This window comes from Anolis carolinensis, chromosome 2 (genome assembly GCF_035594765.1).
Source record: "Anolis carolinensis isolate JA03-04 chromosome 2, rAnoCar3.1.pri, whole genome shotgun sequence".
NCBI classification, from domain to species: Eukaryota; Metazoa; Chordata; class Lepidosauria; order Squamata; family Dactyloidae; genus Anolis; species Anolis carolinensis.
The window spans coordinates 6,214,308-6,227,442 of record NC_085842.1 but is presented as its reverse complement, the minus strand read 5'-3'; the positions used below and the strand labels follow the sequence as shown (position 1 = coordinate 6,227,442).

The 13,135-nt window shown below is 42.8% G+C and overlaps 1 long non-coding RNA gene across 5 annotated transcripts; it reads right to left on the bottom strand.

The window, feature by feature from the left end:
* Window positions 1–507: 507 nt before the first annotated feature.
* On the bottom strand, window positions 508–12,322 carry LOC134296894 (uncharacterized). Of its 5 annotated transcripts, none has more exons than XR_010003719.1 (3): window positions 12,179–12,322; window positions 4,161–8,557; window positions 508–2,384 (listed from the first exon to the last, which is right to left on the bottom strand). It is a non-coding gene; the product is annotated as an uncharacterized LOC134296894 (long non-coding RNA). The 5 variants fall into 5 exon arrangements; XR_010003718.1 differs by lacking the exon at window positions 12,179–12,322 and having other exon boundaries at window positions 4,161–7,052; window positions 8,005–10,251; XR_010003717.1 differs by lacking the exon at window positions 12,179–12,322 and having other exon boundaries at window positions 4,161–4,322; window positions 4,531–9,790.
* Window positions 12,323–13,135: the final 813 nt, after the last annotated feature.

Below are 13,135 nucleotides of genomic sequence, written 5' to 3'. Positions count from 1 at the left end.
TGCCTCCAACACACAAAAACAATCAAAAATATTGTATATTCACAACCTTTAGGAAATAATATCCCCTGATGCTGCAGCGTGTTCAAGCGCTGAGCTGCTAAATTTCTGGACCGAAAGGTCGCAGGTTTGAATTCGAAGAACGGACAGAGCCCCCACTGTTAACCCCAGCTTCTCCCAACCCTAAAGTTCAAAAACATTCAAATTAGAGTAGATGAATAGGTACCGCTCCAGCGGAAAGGTAACGGTGCTCCATGCAGTCACCCCACATGACCTTGGAGGAGTCTACGGACAACGCCGGCTCTTTGGCTTAGAAATGGAGATGACCACCAACCCCCAAAGTCGGACACGACTGAACTTAATGTCAGGGCAAAACCTTTACCCTTTAGCTTAACTACCACCAATTCCTCAATACTTTATTTCCCATACTACCAGACTTCGCCACAGCAACGCGTGGCCGGGCATAGCTAGTACTACTATAAAAAGGGGAGTAGTCAGTGCTGGCATGGATGTCATCAGAAAGGGCGGTTTATGCACATGATGTGGGAATGTGAATATGTACAATATTTTTGGCAGACTATACAAAATGAGTCAAATCAAATACTAGGAAATGAGTGGGTCATAACAAAGGAAATAGCGGTACAGTAGAGTCTCACTTATCCAAGCCTCGCTTATCCAAGCTTCTGGATTATCCAAGCCATTTTTGTAGTCAATGTTTTCAATATATTGTGATATTTTGGTGCTAAATTCGTAAATACAGTAATTACAACATAACATTACTGCGTACTGAACTACTTCTTCTGTCAAATTTGTTGTATAACATGATGTTTTGGTGCTTAATTTGTAAAATCATAACCTAATTTGATGTTTAATAGGCTTTTCCTTAATCCCTCCTTATTATCCAACATATTCGCTTATCCAAGCTTCTGCTGGCCCGTTTAGCTTGGATAAGTGAGACTCTACTGTATTAGGGAAAAGAGAGGAAATGGGAAATAAAAGAAGCAATAATTGAATGTGCACAAGCAGTAATAATATTAGGGTGGAAAGATAAATCAAAATGGACAGTAAATAAATGGTACCAATATATGGTGGAGCAAATGGAATTTGAAATTATAAATATGAAATTAAATGTTTTAAAAATGAGAGAAATGGAAGAAAGATGGACAAGGGTAAAGAACTATATCATGAATCAATCCAGAGATCAAGCCATAAGAAATAAGATACAATTGTTATATAGTATATAGGATGGAAATGTATAAAGATATAAAGATTGTCTCAAAAATAAATGAATATGTAAATGAAAATAATCCTCGTGTTGGTGGTGAGAATTGTAAATGTTTTGTATGTGTATGGTATGTATTTTTTGTGTTTTAAAAAATAAAAATTCGTAAAAAAAAAAAAAAGAAGAAGAAGCTCGAGTGGGTTGGTAGAAGGTGATACAGTCCCTCAAGTACGCTGGGCCCAAACTGTATAGAGCTTTGTAGGCCAAAGCCAGCAACTTGAACTGCGCCCAGAAACAAACCGGAAGCCAGTGTAGCTGCTTCAGGAGTGGGGTAGTTCTTTCTCTAACATCCTTGCAGATGGCCAATTCTCTCACACCAGAAGCGACTTACAGTTTCTCAAGTCACTCCTGACATGAAAAAAACCCTTAAAAATTGCCGCAGTTCTGAAGCCGTCATGGAAGAAGTCGGCACTCTGCTTCCACAACCAGCATCTCACAGTACCCGTCCTGCACAGATCTTCTGATAGCCAAGCAAAGCAATAATTTTTGTGAAATGCCGATTATGCTTGAAATTTCTCTCTGAGTGATATGGCAATCGTTCTGAATCAATCTGTCAACCTTTAGCTTGAAACTCGGTGGTTGCTGTCAAAGGACGTCCAACTCTTTGTTTGTCACGCAAGTCAGATGTTCCCACTTCTTGAAACTTACTCTCCCATCAACACAATCCCCATAAACAGCTTGCATTCTCTGATGAATCTCCTTTGTGGTGGCACCTTCTGCTGTCGAGAATTCAATGACTGCACGTTGCTTAAGTCGCATTGACCGACCGTCTGCGCAGGGTCCCATACTTTGCACTTTAACAACACAGCCGTTCAATGCTCAGGCTTCCCACCAAACGGAACTGTAGAGGAGAGTCTACTGAATAAGCCAGTACCTGCTGCAGACCAGGACTGCCATCTGTTGAGGAGTTACGAAGGTGGAGGCATTACTTTTCATTCAAGCCTCGTACCTCAGGCCCAACTCTTTGCAATATAAATATTTCTACAAATTTAAATTGTTGACATCCAGTGGAAAACCTTGAAGAAATTCTTAAACGGCGCACCAAAATCCAACACTTAGGCGGATGAACTTTTCCTCAATTCATAGGGCAGACCTGCTAGTTGCGCTACAAAGAGATAAAACAGAAAAAAAAACTTTAGAATGAGGGCAGGAGAATGAATCACAAATAATTTGATCGAGGGTAAAGGAGCCTTAATCAGTAACCAGAAGAATGTGTAAGTTTTAGCCAAAAAAAAAGAGAGTCTGTGTTCTCAGCAGAATACAGCAGAAATAGACTCTGGGTTTTCTTACAGCACCAGATTATATTGTCACCAGAGTTGAGTAATGTACAACACATAAAGGAGAAACTCACAGGTCCCAGAGACACTTTTATTGATTTTACTTTTACTGTACTTTTTTCTCAATATAGACTCAATGCGGCTCATTCAGAAAGAGGGAAGGAGCAGGACCGGACCTCAGAATGTGTTCACTGAAGTGAAGTGAAGGGGAGATTCCAGGACTAGGAGCGGGAAAACATTTATGTCATGCCTCATAATCTGATAAGTTTCAGGAAAGGGAAAAGCTGCACATCACAAGTTCTGAACCTGACTCAGCACACAGAATATGGTTTTGAAAGGCAGCAGATTACAGGAGCTGTCAGCAACTTACGATACTGTAAATCATCGCCTTCTCCTGAGAAAAATGTATAATATCACAAAGGACTACCACCTCACCTTCTTCAAAGGAAATCTGCTACAAAGCAGGAGCTTTTTTATTGAGTTCCAGGGTCAGAGAAGTAGGTGGTGAAGACAGGAGAATGGCCTGCCTCAGGGGAGTGTGCTTGCTCTATCAATCTTTAAAATTTACCCAAATGACCATCCACTGACAGAAGGGACAGAGAGTTTCATCTATGCTGACGATCGTGCTATCACTGCCTAAGCAGGAAGCTTTGAAAGGGTTGAACAGAAGCTCTCCGAAGCTTTAGGTGCTCTTACTGCCTATTACAAGGGAAACCAGCTGATCCCTAATCCATCTAAAATGCTGACGTGTAATTTTCACCAGACAAAATAATAATAATAATAATAATAATAATAATAATAATAATAATAATAATGTAGAAAATTTATTTATATCCCACCCTGTCTCTCCAAGGGGACTCAGGGCAGTTTCCAAGAAAAATCAGCAAATATTCAATGCCGTAATTAACTAAACAAAAACAGATAGATAACCCAACCAAAACCAGGAAATAAATCCACATCTATAACAAAGTAATAAGAGATTATAACATAACCAATCTACATTTGACATTAAAACGAAACACAAATCTAAACAGATTTAAAATACATTTAAATTATTAAAATTATTTTAAAAATTTAAGCAGCCAACAGAGCCAGGGTGCAACACCATTCCTGACTGATGATAACCATGCATAGTATTCTAATCCTCCTCTTCTCTATACGTAAGAGAATATAAATGCATTTTAGCTGTTTTTAAAAAACAGAGTAAGGAAGGGATGCCAGCTAATGGAATACCAGGGGGCTGATTTGGCTCTGCTTTGTGAAAGGCGACGTTCAGGAGTGATTGTGCCAACTGTCCTGGCCACCTCCGTATTCCAGAGGTCTGCTAGAGCTTTGACAGAATCACCTACCCAAGTGGCAGGAAACTCCCCAAGAGTTTTCAGGAATCCATCTGGATCCATAAGCCTTCTGGGGCGGACTATCCTAATCAGCCCTCCACCCCTGTGGAGGTTTAGAGCCCCAGTGAGTCTAAACCTAACCAGGTAGTGATCAGTCCATGACAAAGGGAACGTGAACACCATCACCATCATCTCATCCTGAACAGAAGACCAAATCAAGAGTGTGCCCAGGGCTACGGGTGGGGCCAAAAACCAATTGAGACATACCTGTGGTTGTCATAATGGTAATGGTGCCAAAACTCAGCTAGATCAGTCTCCAGGTGCCAGGCGGGAGCTGGGCTGAGCCTTTCAGCCCCCAGTATAGTGGACCCTTGATATCTGCTGGTATTTGGTTTCCAGTAGACACCAAAATCTGAGGACGTTCAAGTCCTATAATGTGAAATAGCATAGTAAAATACCCAGATTTCTTGACATCTGACTTCACTTGTCAGCTAATTATTTTCCAACTACTCTGGTTTAACTCTTTTAAAAATCATTTATCAAGTAGAGAGGATAGTGGAGAGACACAGCTGTGCTACCATCTCCCAGGGTTGCAGACCTCCCGCAGCCACCTTTCTTGCTCTTTCTTAATGCTTACCTTCCTCAGTGCTGCCGAACCCTTCATCGCTTTCTTGCCAACTGTTGCAAGCTGCCCTGGGTCCCCGCGGGTGAGAAGGGTGGGGTATAAATGCAGGAAATAAATAAATAAAAACAAAGGAAACATGGGGCCAATTGTTTGGAGCAAAAAAAGGATTGTGACATCTAGATGCTTTCTTCTTTTTTGGAGGGGACAGATGCACATGGAATGAAAAGCTAATCCTCACTGATTTTAGCACAGAAATATACACAAAAACGTGACACCTTGCAGTTTCAATTCCCAGGATAAAGTGCTCAAATTCGTCTTTCTCCCTCCGCTCTTTGAGCACTTTGCAGAACAAACTAAATCTATCGAAGTGAACATACAGCTCCCTTCTTTCTGCAGCAGCAGGTTTTACTGAATTCCCATCTTTTCTTCATGAATGGCCTTTTGAGAGGCGTGTTAGTGTGAGAATGAGAGCAACCATGAGAGCTCCTTAAGTGCCCCACTAATGCCTCCCAATGTAGTGACCTCCCACTGGGCCACCACTATGGCACCTAATGCAGGGATCACATTGGGGTTCCTTTTTAAACTTTCTTACTAATTTATATACAATGTATCAACACTGACTTCAGTGATCAGTTACTGTATATACTCGAGTATAAGCCTAGTTTTTCAGCCCTTTTTTAGGGCTGAAAAAGCTCCCCTCGGCTTATACTCGAGTGAGGGTCCTGGCTGGCTTCTATTCAGGTCAGCTTATACTTGAGTATATAGGTCAGGGGTCCCCAAACTAAGGCCCATGGGCCAGATGTGGCCCTCCAAGGTCATTGACCTGGCCCCTGTCCTAAACTTTGGTCTTAGGGTTGACCTAAGTCTACCTGCTCTTTGGAGGTCTCTTTGCTTAGCTACGGCCTTATGAGACCATCTAGATGGCTTTTAGAGGTCACCTTCCTTGCCTATGGTCCTATGAGACCGTTTAGATGGCCTTTGAGGGTCCCTTTCCTTACCTGTGGTCTTATGAAACCATCTAGATGGTCTTTGAGGTCCCTTTCCTTATCTATGGTCTTCTGATGGCCTTATGAGATCATCTAGATGGCCTTCGAGGGTCCTTTTCCTTACCGATGGTCTTATGAGACCATCTAGATGGTCTCTGGAGATCTCTTTGCTTACCTATGGTCTTATGAAACCATCTAGATGGCCTTTGAGAGTCCCTTTTCTTACTTATAGTCTTATGAAACCATCTAGATGGTCTTTGGAGGTCTCTTTGCTTACCTATGGTCTTATGAAATCGTCTAGATCAGGGGTCACCAAACTAAGGCCCATGGGCCGGATGTGGCCCTCCAAGGTCATTTACCTGGCCCCTGTCCTAAACTTTGGCCTTAGGGTTGACCTAAGTCTGAAATGACTTGAAGGCACACAACAACAATAATCTTAATTTTGGACTATTTCATCATAGTCCGTCCCCCCAACAGTCTGAGGGACTGTGAATCGGCCCTCCACTTAAAAAGTTTGAGGACCCTGATATAGGTATTCAGAGTTGGACAGTCTTATCTTATTAAAGTCTTATTATTATCTTAAATTAAGGTTTTATATAAATATTCAAAAACATTTAACCTACTGATGCTTCAAATAATGCAGTTTTATTAATATCTATTTTTATTTTTGAAATTGACCCATAGCTGCTGCATTTCCCACCCTCATCTTATACTTGAGTCAATAAGTTTTCCCAGTTTTTGTGGTAAAATTAGGTGCCTCGGCTTATACTCGGGTCAGCTTATACTTGAGTATATACGGTAATTATTTCCATACTATTGTAGTTTATGCACTCCACTTGCCTCACTTCCAACAGACCACTGAAGATGTGTCAAGACTCAGACTCCTCTTAAAGGGCCACACACAATGATTAGAGTTAACAAATGTTTATTAAATGATATTTAGAACCTAGAAACACTTAACTTCAGTGTTCCCAGTAAAGGTAAATGTCTTTGTTTCAAGAAAAGGCAAAAAAGAGGAACAGTAAATAATCCGGATTATCTAGCCTGATAATCTGGCTTAATTTCAACCAAACGTTCACTGGAACTAGAGTCACGCCCCGCTCTAGCACAGAGAGCCAAGGAAGGGCCAAACGCCCACCAGTAGCGAGAGCAAGCGATACTGTTGTCCAAAAGCCAAGCCGAATCCAGAAACCCAAAGGAAAGCCAACCGGGAGTAACAATGCCGTCGTCAGAAGCCAAGCCGAATTCAGGAACCAGAAGGGAGCCAGCAAATGCCAAGCCAGGAACGGGCAACGCTGCCGTCAGGAGCCAAACCGAATTCAGGAATCAAGGAGAAGCCAGGAATGCCAAGCCAGGAGCGAATGTTGTCGTCATCAGGAGCCAAACCAAATTCAGGAGCCAAGGGAAGCCAGGAACGCCAAGCCAGGAAGGAACGTTGTCGTCGTCAGGAGCCAAACCGAATTCAGGAGCCAAGGGAAGTCAGGAACGCCAAGCCAGGAAGGAACGTTGTCGTCGTCAGGAGCCAAACCGAACTCAGGAACCACGAAGCTATACAGCGAGGACCCAAGGAGAACAGGCAGTGACAAAGCAATGTCCCAAACAACACTTTGCCTTCTGCAAGGGAGCTTTCCTTCCAACTCCACTTTTAACTTACACATCGGAGTCCACAGATGATGAGGCCTCCGCCCCATCATCATTATCCACAGCTGATCTTAATCTCATATGTGAAGCTCGCCCGTCATCCCTCCAGTCCCTCCATCTTCATTCAAGACTTAGATCTCCCCATGTCACTGGTGCACCAGTAGTTTGCCAATTCCCTGATGCACCCCCAGAAACTGGCTCTGCACACACATTTACTTGAGTCCAATCTGCAGCACTTTCCATCTCACTCCCAGACCCATCATCCCCAGAAAAACCTTCAAACGTTTCATCTTCTGTGGGAGCAGTGAGTAGATCCCGGATCTTCTTCCTTTCCCTTTCTTCATCTGACTCTTGCTCCCGAGTTGACCTTTGAGTTCCTCTACTCTCTGTTAATCCATCGTCTTCCTGCATTGACTCCTCACCACTAGAGAACCCTTCAAACGTTTCATCCTCAGAAGGAGCCATAAGTATTTCCCGGAACCGCTTTACTTGCTGTTCCTCATCAAACACCTGCTCACCATTAGCCCTTTTCCTCCTGCTAGCAGTTTCACCAGTAGTACCATTACTACCCCTTGGCTCAACTACAACAAGATGCCATTAGCCACACAGATGCAGGTGAAACACCAGGAAAGAATTCTACTGGAACATGGCCATACGGCCCGAAAAACTCACAGCAACCCACTATTCTAATTTAACTTTCTTAAAATTCAAATATTAATCAGGGAGGAAGGTAGAAGGATACAGTTACACCACCATCTTCTACGGCTACAAACCATTCAATTTCCCTGATTTGCTTTTCTATGTATGTCTTTTCCCTTGTAATTTATTCTACCCTTTGAGCTGGGTGGGATTCACTTACCTTCCTTAGAAATATTGGATTTTTGGTCTCTTACTAAAAAAAGAAGGAAAAGACAAAGAAGGTCAATTCTTTGGGCAGGGAAGGGCTGCAGTAGAATCCCCATCCTTTGTTCACGGCCTTTTGAAAGACTGTATCTCTTCTAGGCCTGTACAGTGTCTCTTTAGCTATGTGTGTGGGTGTGTTGCTGGGAGAAGGGGAGCAACCATGAGGGTTGTGTAAGTTCCCCTAATACCACACCACGTGGGATCTCCCTACTTGCCCACCACTAGGCATCAAATGTGAGGATGCCCTTCCGGTTGCTTTGTAAAAACCATTCGTACACATTTATATACAATGTATCAACACTGACTTTGCTTGTCAGCTAATTATTCCCCAATGATTGTAGTTTAACTCAAATATTAAGCAGGGAAGAGGGCAGAAGCATACAGTTACACCATCATCCCATCTCCTTGGTTTGCCTTTCTCTCTGTGTCTTTTCCCGTTGTCATTCATTCTCTCCTTTCAGATGAATTTCTCTTGCCTTTCTTAGAAATGTTGGGTTTTTGATCACTTGCTAAAACAAAGGAAAAGACAAGAGGGTCAGTTCCATGGGCAGGAAAGGGTTGGGTGAAATTTACGCCCTCTGTTCATGACCTTTTGAAAGGCTGTGTCTCACTTAGGTCAGCACAGTGTGGCTTTAGCTATGTGTGTAGGTGTGTTCGTGGGAGAAGGAGAGCAACTGTGAAGGTTGTGTAAGTGCCCCACCAAGGCCAGCCCACTATGGCGTTGAATGTGGAGATGCTCTTCTAGTACTTGTGTGAGATGTGCTACACCAATTACTCTTACCATGTTTCCCCGAAAATAAGACATCCCCATAAAATAAGACCTAGTACAGGTTTGGGAGACTTGCCAAATATAAGACCTCCCCGGAAAGTAAGACCTAGGAGGGAGCCGCCGCTGCCGCGGCTCCCTTCTCCTTCCTCGGCTGGTGCTGTGCGAATAAGAAAGTGCTGCTCACGCTTTCCCCTCTCCTTTTCCCTCGCTTCCCCCTTTGGTCTGCACTTGCTGAAGAGGGGGAAGGAAAAAGCGGGAGAAACAGCTTCTCCTTAGCCTTCCTGGCCAGTGCTGTGTGAATGCGAAGGAGAAGGGGCTGCTTGATCTTTCCCTTCCCCTTTTGCACGGCACTCGCTGAAGAGGGGGAAAGAAAAAGCAAGAGAAGCGCTGTGCGAATGAGATCCTTTTCTCCTGCCTTTCCCTTCCGCAGCTGCCACTAAGGAAGAAGGGAGAGGCGATGTCAGGATCTCCAATCCTTGACATCTCTGCTCAGCGGACAAAGAACAGATGCCAGCCATAAAGCAGGCCGGCCATAAAACATCAATGACCCTCTGGTATGTAAGAGTCCCTATATATGTGGCACAAAAGAAGGTTCTGGTATTCAGTACAATAAAACTTGTTGGAATCTACCCGCGTGTGTCTTGGTGCTTTCTTTGGAAGACGGACCCACAGCACAACTGGGAGAAGAGAACCCGACAGGCATGCACTCTTCCTGCCTCCTCACCTTCCATGTGGCTACCTTTCCTGCCTCCTTCCTCGCTGGGTGTGTGCCAGATAGTGTATGAGAACCAGGTACATTTTTCAAGAAAGGTCTATTATTATTTCTACTTTTTGGAAGAGAGAGAAATGAGGAAGGAGGCGTCATGGCTTAGGAAGAAAGAAAAAGCATTTGCTCCATATGTGGTTCATCTTGACCCAGAGGAAGCCATTCTTTGCATGCATTCTGCTGTAGACATTGCTGGCCTGCAACTCCCACCCTTCCATAGCTAAGGCCTGATGGGACTTGTAGTACAAAACCCACTTTCCATTGACCTTAAAAAAGTGCTCTGACCATCCACCTGAATTCTAAGTGTATGTGTGAGCTGGGCAATGTGCAAACCCCACAAGCTGTTTCCTGTGCCCCTCCATCCTCTTTCTGTTCCATCCAACTGGGCCTTTGAGGCTGTCAGTGCAGATCCCAGATGCTCTTGATTTTAAAACTAAACAAACAAAAACCCTGAAATTGTTCTTCACACCACTTAGATGCCACAAGGAGCCTTTTGAGTAAAAAAAAACATTTGGGGATAAAGGCAGATGACATGGAAAGGGAATGTAAGCTTCTAAGATCCAGTGTGGGGATATCCATTCCTTGGACTTCTGGCAGTTACAGATCCCTCTTCTAAAATAAAACAATTAATTACATTTTTCTTCATGTGAATCACTTTTTCTGGTTCTGAAATTTGGGAAGTACATCAATATTTTTGTACACTGGAAGATCACCTGTCACTTGTAATGCACATCACAATCTGAGCTGCCTTTTCCCTCTTTCATGGAAGGGTATTCTAATCTTGAAAATTAATCAGGAATGACAGGAATATCATATGTTATGGACTGGAGTAGAGTGCAATATATGTCTTGATATGATATCTCATGAACTGTAGTTGTTTTTCTTAATCTGTTTATCTTATTATGTTTATATTATTGATGCACTCTGATTGCTCTATGTGATTTTAATGGAAATAGTGGCAGTAACAAGAAATTCTTGATAGGATTCACAGTTTGGTTATGTTGGCTTGTGATGTTCATTTTTTTTGTTCAACAATAAATGTGAATTCTTCTTCATGAAAAAATAAGACATGCCCTGAAAATAAGACCTAGCACATCTTTGGGAGCAAAAATTAATATAAGACACTGTCTTATTTTCTGGGAAACAGGGTAAATAGCATTCCCAGAAGCACAAGTGCATAATACAGTATATTAATGAATCTTTTTAGGAAAGGAAGAACTGGCTGTGAAGGATTCCATCTCTCTGTGCAATTTAACTGGTACATACAGGGGCTGGGCTGTGGTGCAGGCTGGTTAGTAGCCAGCTGTAATAAATCACTATGATGAAGAGGTTATGAGTTCGAGGCCAGCCCGTGTCAGAGTGAGCACCCGACCATTAAAATAAAAAATAGCCCTGCTCGTTGTTGCAACCCGAAAGTAGTTGCATCTATCAAGTAGGAAATTTAGGTACCACTATGTGGGGAGGCTAATTTACGACATCATAAAAATTGTCCAGCAGCATTTCGAATGAGGAAGTATCCAAGGACATGGCATCACAGTGGATGATGAAGCAGCTGCTCCCACTGTAGCTGGAATCGAGCATACCCTCAGGAAGCCGGAAGCTGGAGAAGGTTAAATTGCCTCTGTGTCTCTGTCTTCGTCTCTGTCTGTATGTTCATATGGGCCGGGCTATGGTGCAGCTGGCTAGTAACCAGCTGCAATAAATCACTACTGACCGAGAGATCATGAGTTTGAAGCCCACGTCGGGTTAAGCCCCCGACGATTAAATAGCCCAGCTTGCTGTTTACCTATACAGCCTGAAAGACAGTTGCATCTGTCAAGTAGGAAATTTAGGTACGCTTTATGCGTGAGGCTAATTTAACTAATTTACAATACCATCAAACTGCCAGCAACATGCTGGAAAGGAATGAGGAAGTACAGTCACTAGTGGACGGTGAAGCAACAGCTCCCCCTGTGGCCGGAATTGTGAAGCTGGAAATGTTAAATGCCTCTGTGTGTGTCTATACTGTATGTTGTTTGTCTGATGGCATTGAATGATTGCCATATATATGTTCATTGTAATCCGCCCTGAGCAGCCTTCGGGGTGAAAAGGAAGGGTGGAATATAAATACTGTAAATAAATAATAAATAAATAAATATGGCATTGAATGTTTGCCATGTATGTGTACATTATGATCTGCCCTGAGTCCCCTTCGGGGTGAGAATGAAAGATGGAATATAAATACTGTAAATAAATTAATAAATTAATAAATAAATTTCCATTGCTTCATCTTGATGTTTTTCTGCAGATAAGAATTTGGGATATAAACCCATAAAAGTACAGCTCTCTCCCTCAGCCTGGCTGACTCTGCACTTGACCCCTGGGGCCAGATGTCTCTCTTTGGGATCTACCTACCAGGGGTACAGACTGACTGAAAACCATTTATGTTTCCATTGTTCTTTTCCATGCTGAGGGCTGGATAGCTACGTTCAGTGCTATTGGCTTCACTGCAGCTTTGGGAACAGTCTTGGATGTATGTCTCAATTCAATCCATTTCAGTCAAATGCCCACCTCACCCATCTGGAGTAAACATGCAATGAGGAAGGCAACACTCACTTGAAGCTGCTTGGCATCCATATTGATATCTTGAAGTTATTCTGCGATCATGTTGCCATTTTACTGCAGAGACAGAATCGGGGAGTTAAAGGTGACTCTCAGGGATCAACACAATTTCATTCTCTGATAAAGAAGACCACACACCCTCCTCTTCCTCCTTCCACAGGGACGGAGGCCTTTCGGTCTCTTGTATGTTTCCTGGGCTGTATGGCCATGTTCTAGAAGTATTCTCTCCTGACGTTTCGTCCACATCTATGGCAGGCATCCTCAGACGTTGTGAGGTATGGAGAAACTCAGCAAAGAAGGTTTATGTTAATGTGGGATTTGTGTATTGGTAGTGTTTAAATGAAATTTGTGTCTGGCATGTATTGCATACAGGTTGCATCATTCAGATTATGCTATAGTCTGTAAAGAGACTGAGAAGCTGTGTTGACCTTGATATATGGCTGGAACCTTGGGAGTATCCAGACTCAAGTGTTTTTGTACATTACTGATTGTGTTGAGATCTTGCGCTGTTCTGAGTTTGTGTCTGCCTAGAGTGAAAGCCAAGCCTGTGTTCGTCTGCAAGTCTGTTTGTCTTGTATAGTAAAACTTTGTATATATTTTTAACATCGTTTCTGACTTCTCTTCGTTCTGTGCTCCATTGACAACATACAACTGCTGCTACGCTGCGAATTACTCTGACAGTTTATATATCTGTGGAAAGTGCAGGGTGAGAGAAGAACTCTTGTCAGTTGGAGGCCAGTGTGAATGTTGTAGTTAATCACCTTGATTAGCATTGAATAGCTTCATCTCCTGGCTTCTTCCTGCCTGGGGGTATCCTTTGTTCAGAGTCGTTAGCTGCCCCTGATTCATTGATGTCTAGAACTCCTCTGTTTTCAGAGTGTTGCTTCTTATTTACTGTTCTGATTTTTGAGTTTTTAAATACTGGTAGCCAGATTTTGTTCATTTTCATGG